The sequence below is a fragment of the Urocampus carinirostris genome, chromosome 10, assembly GCF_059441175.1.
Source record: "Urocampus carinirostris isolate Australia breed hairy pipefish chromosome 10, RoL_Ucar_1.0, whole genome shotgun sequence".
Lineage (NCBI taxonomy): Eukaryota > Metazoa > Chordata > Actinopteri > Syngnathiformes > Syngnathidae > Urocampus > Urocampus carinirostris.
Window position 1 is genome coordinate 3,356,180 of NC_142358.1, and position 24,775 is coordinate 3,380,954.

At 40.2% G+C, this 24,775-nt stretch overlaps 1 protein-coding gene across 5 annotated transcripts in view; it reads left to right on the forward strand.

Annotated features, from left to right (window-relative positions):
• The first annotated feature begins 4,703 nt into the window (after positions 1–4,703).
• The window catches only part of LOC148357504 (rho guanine nucleotide exchange factor TIAM1-like), a 105,929-nt gene continuing 85,857 nt past the window's right edge, over positions 4,704–24,775 (forward strand). For 3 of the 5 annotated variants that reach the window (XM_088346481.1, XM_088346485.1, XM_088346484.1), the window contains exon 1: positions 4,704–4,828. The gene's annotated coding sequence lies outside the window, so the exon portion shown is untranslated. Of the gene's footprint in view, positions 4,829–17,527; positions 17,599–24,775 lie in introns of those variants that run through there. The other 2 variants (XM_088346482.1, XM_088346483.1) reach the window with 2 other exon arrangements.

Consider the following 24,775-nt stretch of genomic DNA (forward strand, 5'->3'; position numbering starts at 1 on the left):
AGCACGGCGGCGCAGTGGTTAGCGCATGTGCGGCACAGTTCTAAGGTCTCGGGAACCTCCTGTGTGGGTTCAAATCCAGCTACTAGACTTACTGTGCGGAGTTTGTATGTTCTCCCCGTGCTTGCGTGGGTTTCCTCCGGGTACTGCGGTTTCCTCCCACATTCCAAAGACATGCATTTCAGGTGGATTGGCCGGTCCAAATTGTCCATAGGTGTGAATGAGCGAGTGAGTTGTCTGTCCCTGTGTGCCTTGCGATTGGCTGGCAACCAGTTCAGGGTGTCCCCTGCCCGATGATTACTGGGATGGGGTCCAGCACCCCCGCGACCCTACTGAGGATAAGCGGTGCAGCTAATGAGATGCGATGAGATGAGATGAGAAACAGATCCTCTGAAAAATATAAACAAAAAAATATAAATTAACAAAAGGCAAAAGATTAGCAGTTGATTGAAAGATTGAATGCACTATGCTTCGGAGCAATCAATATCATTAAAATCAATCTAAATTTGGCTCATTGCTCTGCTTTTTATCCACACAGTTCTTTCTTTCTTTTTTGTCTTCCGTATTAAACTTTACTATTACCCAACACCTTCAGAGTCCTTTCCGTGTATGTAAACAAGTGTGACATAACCAAGATGTGCGTGTATTGTTGAAGCAGAATGGCAGAATTAATCTCAATCTATAGCAGCCCATGTCAATCTATAGCAGTTCACGAGGTAAAGCGCTCGTCTTGGGATCAAGAGGTCGCAGGTTTGATTACCGGCTCCTCCGTGTTATATGTCAAAGTGTCCTTGGGCAAGACACTGAATCCAGAATGCCCCCGATGAGCAGGTAGTTGCCTTGCATGGCTGATGCTGCTATCGATTAGTGTGTGTAAAAGGTAAAGTGTGAGGCACATTGTAAAGCGCATTGGGAGGTCTTCATTGACTTGAAAAGTGCTATATAAATGCAGATCATTTACATTTGACGCAAATAGATCATGGATGGAAACAGCTAATGACAGGGTATGTGTTAGCAGCAAAGTCATCAAAGTCAACAGGAAAACAACCCTTTTGATCAGTACTGGATTTCTTCCTCTGAAAGTACTAGAAAAATTGAAAAATTGGCCTTGAATTTGCTTTAAAAGTCCTTGAATTTGGCCATTAAAAAGGTTTACGAACCTTGATAAATGATAATACGAGTGAAAAAAAAACAATTTGAAATACTCTATTAAAAAAAACCTCGCTTTACAAATGTCCTGTACTAACTACTTAGCCATTAGCTAATAATCATGACTTTTCAAACTATTGTGACACAGAACCACAGAACTAATAGCACAACTTGAATCATTATATTTTCTATATCAGGAGTCTGCAACCTATGGCACGCGAGGGGTTAACCAGTGGCACGCGAGCGCACGGCAAAGTAGTGATTTTTTTAAATACGCATTTTTACCTGAAATTTTGACATTTTCATTGCGCGCTTACATTGTTTAGCGGCTTTGCGGTGAGCGTGTTTCTGCGCGGTGCCTCGCAGAGGAGGAGAGATCTGTTTTAACCCTCCCACAGAAACACTGGTGCGCGATAAATGAACGAATCACGACAGCCGAATCACGACAGCCAAATCATGACGGTTCCTCGAGCGGAATTTTTTTTTCTGTCCAGCCAGCGTGGACAGACGAGAATGGGGCTTTGTGCAAAAATTGTCCATGCTGTTTGTGCATTATGCCTCGAGAGCATTGTACCTCGCACGTTAAGTGTTAAACGTCATTACGAGACGAAATATGAACATGAATTCAAGAACGAGTCTGATAAGGCGGATACATTAAAAGCTGCTGTGTCCAGGTACGGTGTAGTGACTAAATCCGACTCCCCTTTAAATCCTCCCGCCTCGTGTGAACGCGCATTCTGCTGCGTTCTGACAAAAGCGATCGCATTCTATACAATAGGTTTATCAAAACAATAAAGTGAGCTAATTAAAACAATTAAGCGATCGTAGTCTATATAACGCGTTTATTAAAACAATCAAGCACGATCGTATTCTACAAAATGCGTTTGTTAACGCGGAAGGAAAAGTCACCAACACCGGAGACAAATCAATGTACGCTATGATATCCACGATCACAACTAATTGTACAGATAGAATGTAAAATTTGTAATGTATTTTATTGTGAATGAAACCCTAGTTGCATTGGATCCCACGGTGTAAACAAATTGGGTCTTTTTTCCATTTAAAATCGGACTCCCCTGCCTATACTGTTTGCACAGTAAGACGCACTTTAAACTTATTATGTTTTTTAGCTTTGGGATCCAATCACAGAGGAATACCTCCACTTTGTGATGTGTTACTGAATAGGTGTTTGACAAATCTAGTTCGTTTTATTAGTCAAGTCAAGTCAAGTCATTTTTATTTGTATAGCCCTAAATCACGAAGAGTCTCAAAGGGCTTCACAGATTGTTACACTATATTACACAAACTATTTTCAACCGACAAGAGGAGTAGGTTATTCGTATGCAATGGAGTAGAAGTGAGTTTTAAGTTTAGATTTAAACATTTCCACTGAGGTTGCAGATCGAATCTCAGGGGGAAGAGCATTCCACAGCACCGGTGCCCGGATGGAGAACGCTCTCGAACCAGCAGAAGACTTCTTTGCTCTCGGGATCATCAGAAGACCAGCACTCTCAGATCGTAGGCTTCGGACCGGGACATAGTGGCAGATCAGATCTGAAAGATAAGAGGGAGCAAGTCCATGTATGATTTTGTACAACTATTATTATTATTAATAAAAGTAATATTATGAGAAACGTTCGGAAGCTCTTCAAAATCATTGCGCTGACATATTTATGTCACAGAAGGTTATCCTAGAAGTCACAAGTCTATATCTCAAACAGGGTCCATATTAGCAGGGGAGTCAGATTTTGCAAAAATCCCCCCCGCCCCTGCTAACTCCTGAATAAAAAGTCCTAATGTGTGTGTGTTTCAAGTTTTGATAGTTTCTGAAATAAGATTTTATTGATGAATTGTATGGTAGCTGTCCATATTACTTCTTTTTTGATTGTAGTTCATTGTTGATGAAGAATGGTTGAAGTCATGGATGTCTAGAGGCCTTTCCACATGTTGCTCACATTCATTTTTTAGTTTGCTGATGAACAAGAATAGTGGAAGATAAAATTGGTTAGTTATATGATTTCAATGTATATCCATGTTGTATATTTGGACTGGTGTAAAATTACAGCTCTGTTGGATAAAAAAAAATATTGTGCGAGTCATTAACTGATTTACAAGGAAATGTGAAAGTGGCACTCCACACCAAAAATGTTGCTGACCCTTGTTCTATATAGAAGCAAAAAATGCTTTGTTTCATAGTTTTAAAGACACAACACAGACAAGTAAAAATGGAGCTCTTGTTCAAATGCTAACAGGAAGTTAGCCTCAACTTAGCATGCTCTTAACAATAGCAAAACACAGGGAATATATTATGACGTTTTGTATAGTGTTGAAAATGTCATAAAAAGGGTCTAAAACATCGTATTTCACGCAGTAACGTAAACACTCGTTATTTTGGGTGTCTACTGTTTTCGCTTTGGATTTTGTGGACTAGTATATTTAAGATAAAGACAGAAAGGGAGAGAGGGAGAAAGAGAGAGACAGAAAAATTCATAGAGAGGGATGGATAATATAAGAGAGTGAGGCAAAGAGAGAAGAAAGACAAAGAACAAAAGGAAAAGAGAAAAAGAAACAAAAAGACAATCAAAAGCGAGAAAGGCAGAAATAGGAAAAACAAAAGAGAGAAAGAACGATACAGACAAAGTTAGACAAAAAGAGAAAAAAGAGTGGGAAACGGAGAGAACAAGGAAAGAGCAAAGGAAGGGGAGTAATGAAGAGAGAGAAAGAAAAAAGTGAGGAAGAAACAAAGAAGAAAAGAGAGAAGAAAATAATAAGATAGACAAAGGAAGTGGGAGAGAATGGAAGAGAAATAAAAAAAGAAAGACAGGGGGAGGACAGAGTAAGATAATAGAGAGAGAAAGAGAGAGAGAGAGAGAGAGATAGTAACAAATAATAATAATAGAAACAGAGAAAGCCAAAAAGAAAAAGAGAGGAGCAAAGGAGAGAAAAATGGAGGGTGAGAATGAACAAATGAGAGCTGGAGGGAGAGAAAGTGAAAGAGAAAAGGAGGGAAGAAAAAATATAGACAGAGAGAGGAAGAAATAGGAAAAGGAAGAAAATAGAGAAATAGGGGGAGAGAAACAAACGAGAGATGATAAAAAGAGAAAGGGAGGGAGAAATTGAAAGAGAAGAAGAGAAAATAAAGATAGAGAACCAGAGAGAGAAAGGGGGGGGGGGACATGAGGAAGAAATGAAATATAAAAGAAGACAAAGAGAGAGAGAGGGAAAGAATTTCAGCTACAGTAACTTGTGGGTGGCGCCTGCCTTGGTGACGCAAAGGGGACATATTTAAACTGAAGCTCGTTTTTTCTTCTTGTGCTTCTCTCAGCGCCAGATTAAACCCTGGATAGGCCTTATCTGGCCTGCAGGTCTCGTGTTAACCCCATTCTTGTTTTCTTTCATTTTTTTCTCTTAGTGGTCACATTTAAACCTAAACTTGAAGCATTTTGAGTGATCATTTGAGAAACCAACAATTGGTCTCCCCGCTGAAAATTCGCCTGCTCGCTTCTGATTGGCTGCTCGGGAGAGTGCCGCCCACATGCATCCACTTGCAGGATTCTCCAAATGAAGCAGAGGCGCACCACCACCATTTTCATCATCTTCACTTCTCTTTTCTCTCCAAACAACAAGTTTTTGCGTGGATATTTTCACGTCACGATGGAGCGCCGGCTCGCTACAAAGCCAGGTCAGGAATTATAATCATTAAAAACGACTCCGGAAGTGCGACGACCCCGGTCGTGGCAAGGATAAATAAACCGCATGCGTGTGTGCGTGTTTGCGTGTGCATTCCTGCGTGGCGTGGAGATCACGCGTGGCTTCGTAAACAAGGTCGAACCGCAATGTTAATGTGGTGTCCGCTTTCATTGATTGATTGAATTGAATTTGCACACGTGCAAAAAGGAGCTGTGACGTCTATGCTGAGGGGGCGGTGCCTGTGCGGGTTCTTGCGGTTTTGCAAAGTCATGAAGATGATGGAGTGGGATCAGTGCCTTTCGGGGATAGGGAAACTACGGCCCATGGGCCACATGCGGCCCGTCAGGCTTCTTCATCCGGCTCGCCTGACTAATAGTCAACATATAGTCAAGATATAGATTATAGTAAATATAGTACTATTCATAGAAAACTTCTTTGTGTCAACTTTCTCCCCATTGTCCTTTTGTGTGTCTACAACAAAATCCTATGGAATTACAAAAATAAATATCAATTTTAGTGCCTATAAACAGGATCCTAACCATGGGTGTAACCAGCCCCTTTACAAAACTCTTTCCCTTAATATAGGACACGTAAGGCTTAAATATGAGGAAAAAGGCTAAATTAAAAAACAAAAAAAAAGTAAAACAAAACAAATGTGAACAACGCAGCGTTGGAAATACACCACTGCCTTGAAATGGTCCAGTCCATTTGATTCCTAGCACTGCTCTCTTACAAGCATACCTTCTAGAAGATGTATTCTGAGAAATGTGTACAATTTCTTCTTTAATTGACCACTTTATCATCACATTTGAATGGATTACCTATAAACCATTTAATATTATCAAAGGTTATGAGTTGATACAGATTTATCTGATACTGAATTCTTATCTCTTTGGTAATAAAATCGCTTGTGTTTGACAACGCAGAGGTCGATTTTATTATTTATTAATTAAATTGATTTTTTTTTTTTTTAAAATCAGCCAGACACTTTGGGTGCTCATCGCTCCCAAAACTGAACCTAAAATTGCCCCTGGACCTAACATTGTTTTGCCTTCATTCTGATAAGTCAAGTCAGGTCAAGTCATGTTTATTTGTATAGCCCTTAATCACAAAGAGTCTGATGATAAAATAAATGCTATAGAAATACTACAGATATATCTCTATAGTAACAATGTGTTACATAAACACTATTACAGAAATAATACAATAATTCAATATGTTAAGATCAAAAATACGAAAGTATCATTTTGCGTTCATTTTGCAGGCTGTGATTTTTGGACTGAGTACTTAAATGAAGGAAATTCAGTTTCAATGGCGGGACTTAATTTTGGGTTAATTTTGTGCTTGTGTTACATTTTTTAATGTGGGCGCATGCGGCTTATATACAGGTGCGGCTTGTGTAAGTACACAATCGGTTTTCCTCTTAAAATGTGGTGGGTGCGGCTTATAATCAGGTGCGCTCTATAGTCCAGAATTTACAGTACATACATTTCTGTACTGTACAAATGACTAAATTATTCCCCCAAAATATCAGTATTGTTACAAAATAAACTATTCAAAAGAACAGAAATCTAATGTAACAGTTATGAAATGAAATGATCTGCATTTATATAGCGCTTTTCAAGTCAATGACTTCCCCAAGAGCTTTACAATGTGCTCCACATCTCCCAATGGCGGCCTTGCAGCCATGTAACCTGCTTATTATTATTATTGTAAAACAACTAGAGAGCGCGGGCCGAGCAAGCTTTCCAATTTTACATTAGTCAATTCATGCTCACCGTTATTCCAAGAGATACTCACAGACTTTGTGATTGCTCAGACCCCTGGAATCTTAGAGCAGGTATGCCCAAGGTCCGGCCCGGGGGCCAGTTACGGCCTGTGATCCAATTTTTACTGTAATAGTCGGTCCTCACACATTTTCAGCTTACCAAATCTGGACCGTTTTCTGAAAAGTTTGGACACCCCTGGCTTGCGGGGAACATTGCCCGCGCCCAATAATGAGGTGCGTCTGCAGTGGTAATCACAGAAATTGGAGCAGTTACGGAGACTGCGCTTTTAACGTGAAGATACACTTTTGCTAGAAGACGTAGCTGAAAGAAGCTCGTCCTGTCAACATTGTTGATATATTTGGGCCATTTTGTACTTCTGGGAGTATCTTTGAATCACCATACTTTTTACTTGAGTAGATTTGTAGAGCATAAATGATACTCTTACTCCACTATATTGGACTACATGGAACCAGTTACTTAAGTAAGTTCATGATTCCTCCTTCGCTTTTTTTCTCCCTTAACCCCTGTGTGGGAGCCGATCTATGCGTCCCAAGCTTCGCCCCTTTTAAAGGGGCAGCCTCACATGTCAAGCAGGTGGCTGTTTTAAAGCAAACCTGTGGGTCTGTGATCAGCCCTGGGGTCCAAAGGTAAAGAGAGAGATAAAATAACTGCACGGAAATAAAACTGAAACTATAGTAATGTGATTTAATTTACCTTCAAATGCAATGGGGGGCGGGCACAACTATTGCTACCCCAATAAAGCCACTTTTTAATTCTTGTGTTCTCCATTTTCCCTTTTCCTTTTCTTCTTTTGTTTCATGTTCCCTACATCCATTTCTCTTTGGGTGGGCAGAACGTAACTGTGGGTGGGCATTGCCCCCCTCCACCTGTTAGCGCCCCTGGTAAATAGAGTGGAAATATGACTTGCGACTCCCAGACAAACGATTGTGTTATGTAGCAGTAGGCGTCACAAGAGCGAAGGAGCGCCTTCAAGTTCGCTCTTTGCAAGTCAACAACATTCCTGCATGTGTGCCACACAACACTCTTTGTCATTAAAGGGGAGGGGGGCGCTTATGAGGGGTGGGGGCCATCATTATAGTTTTGTGTTTTGTTCCCCAACGCATACAAAAAAAAATCAGAAAAAGCCCACGGCAACAACCACTTCAGGCTTCGTACGGGTGCTTGAAATCCTTGAAAACAACGAGTCAACAACAAAATAATGTTACATAACATGTTCGAAAAGGGGTAGTCAGAAGTCAAGTCAAGTCATTTTTATTTGTATAGCCCTAAATCACGAAGAGTCTCAAAGGGCTTCACAGATTATTACACTATATTACACAGACTATTTTTCAGCCGACGAGAAGAGTAGGTTATTCATATGCTATGGAGTAGGAGTGAGTTTTAAGCTTAGATTTAAACATTTCCACTGAGGTTGCAGATCGGATCTCAGGGGGAAGAGCATTCCACAGCACCGGTGCCCGGATGGAGAACGCTCTCGAACCAGCAGAACACTTCTTTGCTCTTGGGATCACCAGAAGACCGGCACTCTCAGATTGTAGGCTTCGGACTGGGACATAGGGGCAAATCAGATCTGAAAGATAAGAGGGAGCAAGTCCATGTATGATTTTGTATAATACTAAGAGAACCTTGAAATCACATCTAAGGCTAACTGGGAGCCAATGCAAGTTAGCCAAAATCGGTGTTATGTGATCGTACTTTTTTATCCTAGTTAAAAGCCTCGCTGCGGCATTTTGTACCAGCTGAAGAGACTTGATTCTAGACTTCGGGAGACCAGAGAGTAGTGCATTACATTAATCGAGACGGGAGGTAACAAACGCATGAATTATAATTTCCGCATCCGACTGAGACAGTATTGAACGGATTTTAGCAATGTTACGAAGATGGAAGAAAGCGGTTCTAGTAATTTTCTTTACATGCATTTCAAGGATAGATCAGGGTCAAATATGACACCTACATTTTTAATTGAGTCACTCTGTGTGATGTGACATTTGTCAATGTTCACAGCAGTTTTTGAGAATAAGTCACGGCATTTAGATGGACCAATGACTAACATTTCGGTCTTTTCAGAGTTAAGACGCAAGAAATTGAGTGACATCCACTCTTTTATCTCAATGAGGCAGGCCTCCAAATTTCCACAGTTTAGTGTGGGAGATTCCTCCAACGGAAGATATAGTTGAGTGTTGTCTGCGTAGCAGTGGAAGCTGATATTGTACTTGCGAATAATATCACCTAATAGAAGCATGTAAATGCTGAAAAGAAGGGGGCCAAGCACTGAACCCTGCGGAACACCACAGGTAACATTAAAGGGCTCAGATGTCATTTCGCCATATTTAACACAGTGCGTCCTATCTGAGAGGTAGGATCTGAACCACGAGAGGACGGTTCCTGAGAGACCAATCCATTTTTCCAACCGTTCTAGCAAGATATTATGGTCCACTGTGTCAAATGCAGCACTAAGGTCCAGCAGCAGCAAAAGTGATCAAGCGCCAGATTCCATTGCCAGTAGGAGATCATTTGTTACCTTGATCCGAGCTGTCTCAGTAGAGTGGTTATCCCTGAAGCCTGATTGCATAGATTCAAAAAGGTTATTCTCGGATATGAAATCATTCAGCTGCTGTGCCACTACTTTTTCAAGTACTTTAGAAAGGAAAGGTAGGTTTGACACAGGCCTATAATTACTTAAGATTTCTGGATCAAGGTTGGGTCGTTTCAGTGTGGGTTTAATAAGGGCGGACTTCAAAGCTGCTGGAACTACACCTGAGGAGAGTGATATGTTTATAATTATTAGAACTGAAGGTCCAAGGACGCCAAAAAGACTTTTAATAAGTGAACCTGGGAGCGGGTCGAACTGGCAAGTTGTCAGTTTGGCCGCATTCACCACCTGTTTGAGATCATCAAGTGACAGTTCACTAAAACTGGACAATTTCCCTGGACAGCCACCCTGTCGTGCATCTGTAGATTTCAGCCCTTTAATATGTGTGGTATTAATAATGTCTTTAGCAATTTCTTCCTGTATGCATTGAATCTTATTAGTAAAGTAGACCATTAAGTCATGAGCAGAGTGCGTCGGACTATCTGCGATAGTCTGTTGCCTTGTAAGCGACGCTACAGTGTCAAAAAGGAATTTGGGATTGTTCTTTTGAGACGCAATCACCTTCGAAAGGTAGGCCGATTTTGCAGAGGCAAGGGCCGCTTTATACTTTAAAAAGCTGTCACATCAGGTTTGATGGAATACCTCAAGCTTGGTAGCGCGCCATTTTCTTTCCAATTTCCTGCATTCTTGTTTAAGGGTTCTAGTTTCATCAGTAAACCAAGGCGTGCGTCTTTTAGGACCTGATTTTAGCTTTATGGGCGCTATTGAATCCAGGACACTAGTCTGGGTAGTATTGAACTCATTCTTGAGTGAGTCAATCGAGCCATTGTATGAAGGAAAGGACGCAACTGCTCCAGGAAGGAGTTCAAAGAGCTCAGAAACTGTGCCAGTGCTTATATTGCGTCCGCTAAATCCTTCAGCTTTTTTAACACTACATTTAGCTAGCACCTCAAATGTAACTAAATAATGATCCGAGATAACGGTAGTACACGGTAACACCATAATGTTTGAGGTTAAAACTCCTCGAGTCAGAATCAAGTCTAGCGTGTTTCCATCTTAATGGGTTGGCAAATCAACCAGTTGATTAAAACCAAATGCATCAATTAGAGACCGAAACGCAATAGTAAGTGAACTGAGTGGGGAGTTCATATGAATGTTAAAGTCCCCCATAATTATAATTTTGTCTGCATAGGTTACTAGTTCAGACAAAAGTTCAGCAAATTCGTCTAAGAAAGTTGTGTATGGCCCAGGTGCGCGATAGATATTTATTACATAAATTGACAATAGAGAGGACCGCATCACAAGAGCCTCAAACGCTTTGTAATTATTAGAGGTACGAGGATTAAATTTGAGCGATTTTTCAGAAATGAGCGCGACACCGCCAACCCTTTTTCAACGTGCGTGCTACATGGCTACTCGCGTTGTCTGGGGGTGAAGCATAATTTAGCGCTAAATACTCATCCGGGCGTAACCAAGTTTCACAAAGACCGATACAGTTACGTTTATAATCACAAATAATGTTATCAACAAGTAAAGCTTTAGGAGCAAGCGATCTAATATTTAAAAGACCAAATTTTAGCTTTGCTGAATCATTTGACTTAGCTGAAGTCTTTGTAGTCTTTGTAGAGATCGTTACAAGATTTTGCCGTTGGGGCCGTTTGTGAGCGTTGAGTTTAAAGCGTCGGTTGTCCAGCGAGGAATGAATGGTGGAATCAGTCACATCCTCGCGTCCTTCTTGTTCCTTCGACTTCGCACGCTTCACACATCTACCCGCACGGCAACCTCGCTTCTGTTTTCTGTCTTTACGGCGCCGTTGTCGTCGTTTATTAGGAGGAATAGTTGTCCACAAGGATGCCCTATTTCTTTGAAGTTCGCACGGTATATCATAGGCGGTGTAAAAAGTGCCCAAAAAGTCGAAATTTAGACGCCCACCCAACCGAATAAGTTCGTCCCTACTGTAAGTATTTTTGCCCACGCATGTGTCCAAAAAAGAAAGCAAAAAAGACAAGAGAACGGCAATAAATAGAAGATTAGCTGGAGAGCGACTAGCCGCAGCATCCATGCACGCCGCCATGTTGAAAGCAGCTTATTTTCCCTACCCCTTTATCTTCCCTATTAAATACATTTTACAAATCCTCTTCTCCTCTTGTGTCTAATACAACAAAATCTCATGGATATACTTTTTACATTGGTCAGATATCAATAATTATAATAATTACAATAATCACATATTTTATACACTAATCTTTGTAATACCCATCCCTCAATGTCATAATGCCACTAGTTACCAAACATCACTGCGGCAGCAATGATTATAACAATAAAAATTACTTTTTCTAAAAAATATTTATGATAACAGTTATGATATAATAATAGCAACAATAACAACAAAGTTAACTGTAGTTTTAAACGCAGTATTTCCAATCTCTCTCATATCCCATTTTCTTCATCTCTGTATTCCGCTAGTAATGTTTTTTGTATTTAAATTTGAACAAGTGAATAGTTGTACATTGTTTGATCTCGTCTTGTAAATTATTCCAAAGTTTGACTCCAGTCACAGACACACACATACTTTTCCTGGTGGTTCTCACCTTTGGGATTTTTAATTTACTACAGCCCCTCAAGTATGTTTTTCGGCGCCATGTTTTTGTTGACCTTAAATAACAGTTGGAAGTGAAAATTTTTATTATATCATCCAATTTTAATAATTTGGACTGCATGGATAAAATATTAGTATGATCCCGATATCCTACCCTGTGTATGGTTCTTATTGCACGTTTTTGAAGGATAAAAAGGGGCTGTTGTGAACTTTTGCAATTATTGCGCCAGACTTCTGCACAATATGTTAAGTATTGCAGAACTAGAGAACAATATAATAATAATAATAATAATAATAATTTTACTTGTATTGTCATTCTTTGTAACAATGCACACAGAACGAAATGTCGATACACCTGACCCGAACAGTTAAACTGTAGTGAGCCGATGCAGCCGCAGCCAAACAGGGCGCAGCCATTTTAGTCATTAGGTGAGCAAACCCCCCATTCCACCCCTTAAATACAATGCATTATAGTTTAAAAGGAATTTGGCTTTATTCTTTATTGAAATGCTTTTAGATACCTTAGTTTGTATGTATCTGATGTGTGTTTTTCAACTTAATTTATTGTCTGTAATGACCCCTAAAAACTTAATTTCTGATACAATGTCTATTGCAGCACCATCCATTTTTACTTTTAAATCTCTATTTGCCTTGCGATGACCAAATAATATTACTTTGGTTTTATTTAAATTTAAAGATAATTTATTTATATCCATCCATTCTTTTAGGTTAATTAATTCACGATTAATGCAGGTTACCAAATCAATATAGTTATCATTTGAATAGAAAATGTTAGTGTCGTCTGCAAATATGACTAATTTTAACAGTTTTGAAACATTAAAAATATCATTAATATATAAATTAAATAACTTTGGACCCAGGATAGAACCTTGTGGTACTCCACAACAGAGTTCCAAGTATTCAGATGACAACTCTCCCATTTTCACATATTGCTTCCTTCCCGTCAAATAACTTTGAATCCATTGCAAAGAGTTCGGTGGTCTGTCTGCGAGGTTGCTGGCCAGGACGACTTTACAGCGTTGAAGTAAGACCTCAGTGGGCCGATCTGATCTCTAAACAGTTGATCAGGTGTTTTCCTCCACCGTGTCCACAAAGTCGACATAAAAACGCCAACAGGTACACACCCTGAACGTCTTCGATGACCAGTATTGTAATACACACTGGTTTCCATTTATTTCTATAATCTTGATTGTAGCCGCTGAGACAGGTTCCCTTCAGACAAGGTTTTTTGTCACACTCAGCTCTCGTGGTGGAAAATATTTTTATTAATTTCCCTGAACACCCAATTAAGTCATCAGGTTGTCAAATGAAGACTTCAAAACAACAATTTAAGAAGAAAAAGTCCCGGGATTCAGGCATTTAGCACTTTTTTCCATCGTTTCCTTCTCGAGCCACTCATGTTTGCCACTTGAATTCAGGCTATTGTGAGGTTAAGTCAAGTCATGTTTTGTTATGTAACAGCTTGTATAGCTCCATATCTAGCTGCTATTCTTATTGTTAGCTGCTCCGTGTGAATCAAGATTGTTCTTTCACAGCTGGTCATGTAAGCCACTGTTACTGAGTTCCATGATTCAAGCATCTTCTGCTTTTATTCCTACTGTTTCCTTCTCTAGCCACTCACTTTAGCCACCTGGCTGGAGGCTATGGCTTGCCGCTAGTCACTAATGTTAATGTCAGCTGCTCTGTGTGAATTGAGCCTGCTATTTTTTTTCCACAACTGGTTGCAAGCGTTTGTCACAGTCCCATGATTAAAGCATCCTCCGCTTTTTTACCCAAATGTTCCTTCACTAGCTGCTCATGTTAACCACTTGACTGCAGGTTATGGCTCGGCGTGCGCTGCTATTGTTAGTGTTAGCTTTTCCTGCTTTGTCCTTCGGTGTCACTCTCCTTTCATAACAAAACCCTGCATGTGGTGGTCCCTAGTCTTGGCATGCTGGTGCCAAGACATTTTTCCACTGTTTTCTTTTCTAGGCACTGAGTTTTGCCACTTGGCTGCAGGCTATGGCATGCCGCTAACCATTATTGTTAGCCCTGTAAATAAAGCCTGAAATTTGCTAAATGATGTCTTCTGGTTGTGCGTCTTCTTCGAAAGCTCCTTGCTAAGCTTCAACTAGTACAAGTAAAATACCCCAAAAGTTATTTTTTTAGCGGCTTTTACGAACGCCGGCCGCAATCGTCTTTTTAACAAGCAGAAGAGCGCTACGCCTTTTTTTAGCATGCAGGTTGCACATTTTCCCGCGAATCCTCAATGACTCCCAGGCCTTTGATGTGCACTCTCCAGAGAATTCTCGCTGTCGAATCTTCAGCTAATGATCCCTCGTCCTGGACGGGACGTTGCTTTCATGCGCCGCATGTTTTTTTCACTCTTCTTCTTGTCTTTGGCTCTTGACTTTTTGATCTTTTACCATTGTTAATTTTTTTTTTTTAAATACAGAGGTCTTTTGGGGCCTGTTGTTGTTATTTTTTTATGGGAGGCGTTGCAGATGAAGGGCTAAAGCAGACATAGATAAACAAAATATGAAATGAAAAAAACACGTAAGAAATAAATAAGAGTGAAAATATAATGCATATTTTTGTTCAATTTAGTTTCCTCTTTATGCATCAGCTTTTGTATATGTATACTGATTTATTGCAGCTTTATATAACGATATATTTGTCATGAAAATCTGAATAGCATGATAACAACCTCAATGTTTTCTTGCTTTCCTGCTTTCTTTCCCTGTGATTCTTTCCTTTGTCTTTCTTTCACTGTCTTTCTTTTGCTTATTTCTTTCACTTTCTTTCTTTATTTTTTCTTTTACTGTCTGTCTTTCGGTTTGTTTGCTTTTTCCCCTTCTTTCTTTGTTTGTTTCTTTCTTTCTCTTTTTCTCTTTCTTCCTTCCTTTTTTACTTTTTTTCTTTTTCTTTTTCCCTTTCTTTCCTTGTTTCTTCCTCTTATTCTCTCATTTTCCTGCTTTTCCCTTTTTTTTTCTTCACTTTTTTTGCCTAGTCAGCAGACTCTCTGCCAAATTCACGACCTGTTGCATCGTGTTTATTCCAACGTAGACGCCCTTTGTTGATTGTGACCTAAGCTAGTGTGAGACACCAGCTAGTGTGTATTGTTTTTCTAGTGTGTCACATTCTTAAATTCCGCCTCTTTTTCTTCAGAAATACAGAAACAATGATTAAACTGACTTTTACTTCTAGCTACTCCGGCTGTGATTTTGACGTAAATTTATTGGGGTTCCCATGACTTTTTGCCTCTTTATTCTTTTCGATTTGGGAAAAAATTGAATTGAGAACACATAAAGGTACTCTTCTCCTCAGTTAAGATGATGGGCGAAGGGATCACCTTCTGAGCGCTGATCTTGATAAAAAAAGCAGACGCTGCTGCCAGCGTTTTCCTTTGTGAAGTTTAACTTTATGAGAAAAGGTATTATCAGGATACTTCTAGCCGTAAACATAACTCATTTAACAGAATTTCAAACACAGGTAAAAGTGGACCTCTGGGATATGACATGAATCTGTTCTAAGGGGGCTTTGCAAAGAGAAATTGGTGTCTCTGCGGGGGATAGAAAACCTATGGTAATTAGCTAATGCATTCTGAACCCCAGGTATCCAGATAAAAGCATTAAAATAACAAAGTAGCATGCAGTAAGTAGTATTTAGATGTAATATATGTGCATATGATAAGATAAAATGCTAAATGTACTTGTAAAGGAAAAATTAAATTTGACTGCCCTTTTTGTGATGTGACCTAAGCTGGTACAGTGGCATTATCGGGTATATGCCCAGGGGACGGCAGATTAAAAAAAACAAAAACAAAAAAAAAACCTGATTTTAAAACCTGCACTTGCGAGGATTTGCGTGCCCCCAGAAAGTTTTGCTGCTTTAATACTCTCATTATTTTCAAAAATTGTTCCCGCTAATTTAATACCATGGACTTTTCTTTTGTGACTTACTTTTGGCAGGATATGTGTGGTGTTTCATGACTGCTGAGAATGTAAGAGAAGTCTTTTCTAGGGCAAAACCACAACAATAACAATTTAAATAAAGCTAATCTTTTGCCTATAAATGCCTCAAAAAATGTATACAAAATAATAATATAGGCAAAACTGAATTAAACTGTACTTTTAAGTGTTTTATTAAATTATCACTCACACTTTGAAGGGTACACATTCTATGACTGCTTACAACAATGGAAATCCAACACAAACAACATTTAAAAAAATAAATAAAAAAATTGTGTTTGAATCAGTGCATTTATTTGGCCGTCTGATAATAGAATCGTGGCAATGTTTGCAATGTACAGTATACTGTTTGCTGAGCAAAGAAGGAAAGTGTTGCCACATTAGTACATTGAGCACAGGAACAGTTCAATAGAGATTGCAATACAGAGGACAACAAAGAAATTTGAAAAAATGAGTCAAAGCAGAAATATTATCCTTACTTGGACTCCTTTTAATGATGTAAATGGCTCCAAAACATTGTGCATTATCTATGACTGACAGAAAAATCCGAATCAGTCCTCAAAGCTTAGCACTTTGTGTTCCTAAATTTCAATGTTCAGTAGAGACAAATGATATTTTTGTTTTTGTTTTAAATCTAGGATTAAACAACACTTCTATTCTATAGCATATGAATGACCTATATTTTATGTTGACAATATATGTGTATTATTTGTTATTACAACATCCATTGCAGCCTGGTCATCCTGGAAGGGGGATTACCTCATGTGCTGTCCCTTCTCAAGGTTTCTCCATTCATCTCATGTTGAGGCTTTTAAGTTTTTCCTTGCCCTCATGTAGGTTTTAGATCAGGGGATGGTGTAATAATAGTCTGTGGGTTGCAATAATCTGTGGTCTGTGCAGCCCTTTGAGACGCTTTGTGATTAAGGGCTATACAATACACATAGATCGACTTGACTTGACTTTTAAACATTTAAATTTATGTTTACGCGGGTTTTTCAGAGGTGGTTAGAAGTTGAATTGTGAATAGTTAAAATTTATTGTATTTTAATGTTTTTATAACACTAAGGAATTAATGTTTATAATTTTTATTTTGTCGTGTGGTTTGTTGTTTAGTTTGTTTTCCAGGGTTTCTGTGTTGCTTGTCTTTAAAGTTGCTTAGTATAACAAGTTATATAAAGGCTAGTATAAAATATAGGACTAAAAAACTTTTTTTTTTCATTCATTTCATGCATTTTACAATTTTAGTTGTAGTATATTGGTTAAAGCAACAACAGAATCGTTTGGAGCTAAACTAAAAGAGCTGGTTCTGTAAAAAGAACCGGAATTTCGATCACTAATAGGTTGCACTTTACAATAATATACCTGTCAATTTGTAGGTTCTGAATTTGTTTTTTGAGCATTTTGCAATGTGTACACAGTGTAGCAATTTTTGGATGTGAATGAAAAACATAAAATAGCTCGTTTTTAGCTTGCCCCCAGATTTCCCCAAGATTGTCCACTCACCGGGGGTCTCAAAAAAGTCTTTGGGAAACACTGAGTGGATGTTTAGTGTAAACGTGATGCATGTCCGGCTGAGCTGGAGTTGAAGGTACAGAGAAGAGGCGAAGGGGGGCAGGGGTGGTGGGAAGCGCATTCCTACTGCCCGCCTCTACAGGGTGGGCGTTTCGGGGAGGGAGCAAGAAGCAATCACCAAGTTCTTTTCGTTCCTCCTTCACTCATAAGATTCATCCCGACCTTTGAGGATAAATTGTACAAGCCGCTCTTGGGGATCGTGAAAGGAGCTTTAAATTGGAATCAAGCCTTCAGACAGTAAGTTCATGCAGCTTTCTTCACATTTTCTTTTTACAATTTATTTTAATGTTTACCTGGAGAAGGTAAGGTTGTGGGGGTTTCTACCTTGGTTCCAGGTGGCTAGTAGATTGCCTCGGCTTGGGACTTCCAAATAGATTGTTTTTTTTTCTTTTCTTTTCTGGGTTTATAGACCCCTTTCCAGCCCACGTTATCACCTGATCAGCACAGGTCGACCAAAAGAAGCGGGAGTAGCAGTATGAGTTTGAATGGAGTGAGATAGATTTGTATGTTGAGTTGCGTCGCAACTTAGAAAATAACATGCCTAGCTGTTGTGTGTACAGGTGCGCTAATCACAATTTTGGCAAACGCAATTTTTTTTTGCAATTCTAAGAGAAAACAGACCTATTCAAAAGCATCACAGGAGCGAGTATTCTGCTCCAAGCCTTTAAATTAACTGACGGGACCGAGGACATCACTAGGGATGTCTGTGTTTCCCGAGAACATTTCCCATCTGGTAATTTATTGCAGGTTCACGATTTGGATTTACTTTAATGCCGAATGCCTTAGTAAGTGTAAGTATGATAATTGTCGGGGGAAATGTTAGATACCAACGCACAATAAGTTTGTTACTAATGGTGCTAGCTAGTGAATCTAGATATTTATAATAATTATCATTCTACTAATTCTTATTATTATTGTAATAACAATATAACATTATATATACATATATATATATATATATATATATATATAATACGGCGGCGGAGTGGTTAGAGCGTGTGCGGCACAGTTCATGTCTTGGGAACCTCCTGCGTGGGTTCAAATCCAGCTCCAGACTTCCTGTGCGGAGTTTGTATGTTCTCCCTGTGCTTGCGTGGGTTTTCTCCGGGCACTCCGGTTTCCTCCTACATTCCAAAAAACATGCATTTCAGGTGAATTGGCCCGTCCAAATTGTCCCTAGGTATGAATGAGCGAGTGAGTTGTCTGTCCCCGTGTGCCCTGCGATTGGCTGGCAACCAGTTCAGGGTGTCTCCTGTCCACTGCCCAATGATTGCTGGGATGGGCTCCAGCACCCCCGCGACCCTACTGAGGATAAGCGGTGTAGCTAATGAGATGAGATGAGAGATGAGATATATTTAATGTCATATATTTTAAATAACATTGTTAAAGGTGGGGTGCGGCTTTGAAAACTTAAGGCTGCAATCATGACTTTAAGCCAGGAGATGGCGGCAGAGTAACACATGATTTGCGTGCATTTCTAGATGCTCTTCTTTTTTTATCTTTTTGGGGGTTTGTTCTACCACAAACAGGCCTGATATAGGTAAGATAAAAGTAGATAGGTGCAATGGAAAGTAAAAGCATAAAGAAGGCATGTCTAAAGTCCGGCCCAGGGCCTAGTTGCGGCCTATGATCAAATGTTTACTGGCCTGGGACTTCAGTCATAAAATCGATAATGTGGGCCAGTAATGTTGACCACATTATAAAATAAATGTGTACAACAACAAAAATTCACCATATGACAAGCCGATGGCAATAGCCCTTTGGCCATCTTGCCCTTTGCCACCCCATTTTCGTTATGGTGACTGTAAATAAAATAAGAAAGTTGATTGTGAGGGCTGCCGCTTTCAGGACAGTGAAAATTGGAGTATTGTTTCACCAAAATCTGAAACAACTGCGTCTGCCTAATTTGCCAAGAGACTGTGGTTGTTTTCAAAGATTATGATATCAAGAGGCACTGCCAGATGAAACATGCTGACTACAAATAGCTAACTGGAAAAGAACGCTGTGAAAAAGGGAAGCAACTGGAAGCTTATTATTACAGCAGCGCTTTTTCGCGACACCCTGCGAGTCAAATGAAAATGCTACAAAGGTGAGCTACGAGGTCGTGACGCTGATCGACAAGCGCTGCAAACCTTTCATGGAAGGTGAATTTCTTAGAGACTGTTCAAAGAACGTCAGGCTGAATAATTATCCCTCACACATTTTCAGCTCACCAAATCTGGCTCGCTTTCTGAAAAGTTTGGACACCCTTGGCATAAGGGCTTTTGGAACACAGTTGGGCACTGTTAACACAAACTTAATCGAGAAAATATTTAATTTTCAACTTTTTAAGAACACCTCAAAATATGCCCCTACCTTCAATAATAATATTGCACAATCATTGTGTAGTGTTGGTCAAAAGAAGGTATTTTTTTTACTTTGATCACTAAAATAAAATTGCTATCTTTCTTCTTGCACATGGTTTGATTTGGTTTGAACAAATTTATTGACACTAAAAACAGAAAACAATCATGACAATCTCAACAGCAATTAAGCACATTCACAATATTATATTCCAATATTACGTTTTTAACAGCAAACACAAAGTGAGGTTTGAACAAACCTTCTCGAAAATCAAACATATTCACAATTTCATTATATAACATCTTTGTTAGTGTCAATAGATCCGTCCAGGCCAAAGTCGATTGTCCTCGGTCTGAACAAATCCACCGACACCAACAGCAGCAAAACACAGCCATCAAGCATATTCACAAATTTTTTATATTTGACAATATGACGTGACGATATGACGTTTTAACATTTTTTCCTGACATTTTCAACATCAATTAAACAATTTCAGAGTTATTTTCTTTTAACAGTAGTTAACCAGCGTGTAAAAGGCAATACTATTGTGCAAGGGCATAGCTCTGCCATCCCACCCTCCCAAGCAGCATTCTTCCAGTCCTCTGTGTGGGTCCTTTCCCTTCTGCGTGGGTCCTCTCCCTTCTGGGTTCCACAACCCAGGCCGTTGCTGCCGGGACTCCCACAGTGTAGCTCCGGCTCCCCCCTCCGGGTGGGTGCATACGAGTCTTCTTTATGGCTGCGTCCTAGGCCCGCCGCTCGCAGATTGTATGGTATCTGCAGCCATTTGGAGCACAGCCACGGGGGGGATCTGCCTGCACCTCCATACCAGCAGGTTTCTGGAGGTCCAGATGGCGTCCTTGATGGCGGCGAGAGTGAGCCAGTCCCTGGCAAAGTCGTTCCGAGGCCTCCTCGACCGACTCACCCCGTAAAGCACGTACTGTGCATCAGGGACCTCTCCTGCTGGCAAGTCCGGGACCTTTCCTAGTTGTTCGGCCATTGTCCACAAGACCTGGGCAGCGCTGCACTCACAAAAAAGGTGCCTCACCGACTCCTGGGTGCCACAGCCAGGTCGAGGGCACGTCGAAGTCGCTGACATTCCTCGGTGGTGCATTACAGCTCTGACTGGGAGAACTTCATGAGCCACCATCCATGACAAGTCTCGTAGTCTGTTTGGGAGGGCAGGATGATTGACGTTGCTCCAAACAGTTGTGGATTCGCCAAACGCAAGCCCCCGCACAGGGCTTACTGTAGCTCGCTCTTGCACAATAGCAATAAGGGCCCTGTGGTTTTGTAAAGTGTGACATTCTTGTGTTTCCAAATCAAACTTCTTCAAAAAATCCCGAATAAAGAGATGTGTTGGTGGCAAGTTAAACGAAACTGGAATCAAACGATTGTCTGGTACAAGCTTTAGCTTCCGCAAATATGAGCCCATCCAAAAACGGGTCATTGCTTGACTTTTCGGGTTGTTGGGTGGGCCCACAGCGTTTTGGAAGTGGAGAGAGACATATTTGCTTCCCAGGAAAAGCTGGAGGTCAGGCACTCCTTTCCCCCCTTTTTCCTTTTTCTTTTTCATTGTATCTCTTTTTATCCTTTCCCACTTTGAGCCCCAGACAAAGCGAAAGATGGCTCGGTCCAGTTGTAACAGCACGTTTCTTTTAGGCATAAAAATTAAACTGATTGACAAAAGCATTGGGAGGATGATCGCTTTGATGATTAGGACCTTCCCCTCTATTGTCAGTTTTCTTAGTGACCAAAAAACAAGTTTTTGCTTAACTTTCCTTGTCACGTCATCCCAGTTGGTCTCGCCTCCTCCATCCGCATTGAATTTTATCCCTAGGACTTTCTGGTCTGTCTTTAACACCGTCAGCGGGAGTCCTGCCTTTTCTGTCTCTTTCCACATTCCATAAAACTTCACTTGTGATTTTTCTCTATTTAGCCTTGACCCAGACACCCTCCCAAACAGGTCAGTCAAGTCAAGGGCTCTTTCAACAGATGCGCGGTCAGTACACAAAATATTAAAATCATCCATGTACAAAACACACTTGGTAATTTGTCCCCCACTTCCTGGGATATTGATGCCTTCGACAAATCTATCTTTTCTTAACATTTGTGCCAAAGGTTCAATGCAAAGAACATAGAGAAGGGGAGACATAGGGCAACCTTGACGTACACCGCAGTTGATCTCGATTGCTTCTGATAAATTCCCGTTAATCATGAATTTGCTGTAGATGTCTCGGTATAGCAGTCCTACCCACTTGATGTATTTTTGGGGAAAACCACATTTTTTCAATACCCTGAAGAGGTATTGGTGCGAGACTCGATCAAAGGCTTTTTCAAAGTCTAGGTTTAGGACCGCTAGTCGCATGTTTCTGTCTCTTGCATAACAAATGGTGTCACGGATCAGCATGAGACTGTCGCTGATCTTCCTTCTCACAATGGCACAGGTTTGGTCTGGATCAACCAAGTCTCCCAAGACAACAGACATTCGTGTTGCTAGAAGCTTGCTGAAAATTTTACAGTCCACGTTTAAAAGCGTTATGGGTCGCCAGTTTTTTAAGTCAATTTTGTCTCCTTTTTTGTGCAATAGAGTAACTATCCCTATTCTGAAACTGTCTGGCATATGGTCTCGACTGGAAAATTCGTTAAAAACAGTTAACAGATCTGGTGCTAAAATATCCCAAAAAGTCCGGTAAAATTCGAGGTTGAGTCCGTCCTCCCTGGGTGATTTGCCTTTTTTCATAGTCTTTATGCAATCATTCAGTTGGTCTTGGGTAAAGTCCGATGTTAAAAAGGGGTCTTGACGCACTGATCTTGAAATATGATCTAATACATGCCCCATTTCATTCTCATATGTTTCTTTCTTTTCAAATAATTTTTTGTAGTAGTCTTCGACCAATCTGGTTATTTCACTACTTTCCTTTGTTATTTGCCCGTTTTCGTTTTGAAGTTTAAAAATCCCCTCATTTTTGCCCATAATTTTTTTTAAAAAGTAGCGTGTACATTTTTCCCCTTCTTCTATTTCTCTTTCTCTGCCTCTTATTATGATGCCTTTGCTCTTTATTTCCGCCAAAGCGTTTAGTTCTTGTTTGGTCTCTTTGATTTCATCATTAAAGTCCATCCCCTTTTCTGTTAGGATGAAATAGCGTTGGAGTCTTCTTTGTAGTCCCGACATGCGTTTCATCTCTTTAAGTTTCTTGTTTTTCCCTGCATTTTTAAAAAAGGTCTGTGTTCGTTTCTTTGTCATTTCCCACCATTGTGCTCATGAATCATACGAGTCTTGAAGGGTCTGCCAGTCTTTGTACAGCTCCCTGTATTGTGCGGCTAGAGCCTCATCCTCCAGCAGGGAGCAGTTTAACTTCCACAAACCCTTCCCAACAGTCATACCCGAAGGAAATGAGAAAGAGCAGGACAGTAGCAAGTGATCCGAAAAAAAAAAACTGGAATTAATCTTGCATCACTCTGTGCTAAACCCCTCGTAAATATGTAGTCTATTCGAGAGGCTCTGGCATTGTCACTACTGAACCAGGTGAAGCCCTCCTCTCCTGGATGTATGGATTTGAAACAGTCCACCAGTTTAAGGCCCAATCCCATTTCTCTCACTCGGCCCTGAGAACCCTCCAGTGAGGTCCCTCGAAGAGGAGTTCCCTCCGCGAGTGAAGTGCAAAGTGGAGATGGTTTGGACAAGACTTGCAAGGTTCCACCCCTGTCCAGGAGATGGCGGTAATATTAATTGCCTGTAGACCTCAGTGACGTATAGGCCTACGTCACATGTAAACAACTCGAGTCTCAACCTGTAGTGTGTCAGTTGGAGAGTTCGTGCAACGTTAAAAATGTCCGCTACAGCTGTGTTATTACCGATTGCCTGAAAGCTCATCATCTTTTCCGTGTCTCCAATCAACGGGGGAGAAATGTGCTATACTGAAGACAGCTTTGGCGCTATGTAGTGCTGATTCATCTTTACAAGGTACGTACACTCATTAAAAAAATGACCCGTTCGGTCAAATACAGTAAGAGTTAACATACAATGCACGTTCACATAATACCCTATGTTTGTGTAGACATAAATGGCAATCTACTTATTAGTATCTTAATGCCATTTTATGACATATAGTAGGGGTCTTGAATGTGTGACATGACGAAAAGTAAACAAACACAAGAACAGTCCACCTGACCCTTAAGCTGACATAATATCGTCACCAAACTTCCCTGTACGACCCAAAAACCTTAGTTCATAAGGAATTTAATTCAAAAGAGTTGTCATTGGATATAAAAAAGGTCATTTCAACATTTTTTCATGATGCTTACATCACAGTTAAAGCGGTCTTTTTCTTTTCTATGCCCACATTTATGTCTAAATTGTTTGTTATCTATTGTGTTCCAGAGTGGCTGTCCCATAAGCGTGGACAGGTTGGACAGGAATGTTCCCATGGTTGGATGTGGAGTCAGAACTCATTCAGGACTTAAGGTTGAGCAAGAAGGTTATGTGGGCCCTGCAGGAGCTGCTAAAGAGGGAACAGGGCCATGGCTGGAGGTCCTGATCTACGTGTACTGGCTGGCCCACGCTCTGTCCTACCGTGGTGTCACGGGTCTTCAGGGTTCCCAGGTCCACCGTACAAAGAATTGTCCACAGTTAATATGGAATAAATTGCCCAAAAGCCATATTTTAGGCTCTTTAAGTCAGACCCACATTTGCATTATGTGCTTTTCTGCATTACTATTCAATAAACATCTTCATTTTGAGTAACACCTTGGTGGTTTATTTCATAATGATGTGAGATACTGTGTGTGAACTATGTGACTGTTGGACAGAAAACAACTACAAATCACTCCAGCTTAAATAATAGTTTACTTTCAGAAAAACAAACTCACATTGGGCCAAATTACATAATAGTAAATAATAAATAATGTGTCACAAATTTTAACAAAAATATACAAATACTTCCATGAAGCTGGAAAACACAAACTGGAACTTCATTGAGTTCTTAATTAAAAAAAATATATTTTCCTTTTATAAAACAAAGGGAAACATTGCAGAGATGTCACTGTTCTGGAAATTTGTCCACGAGCTTCC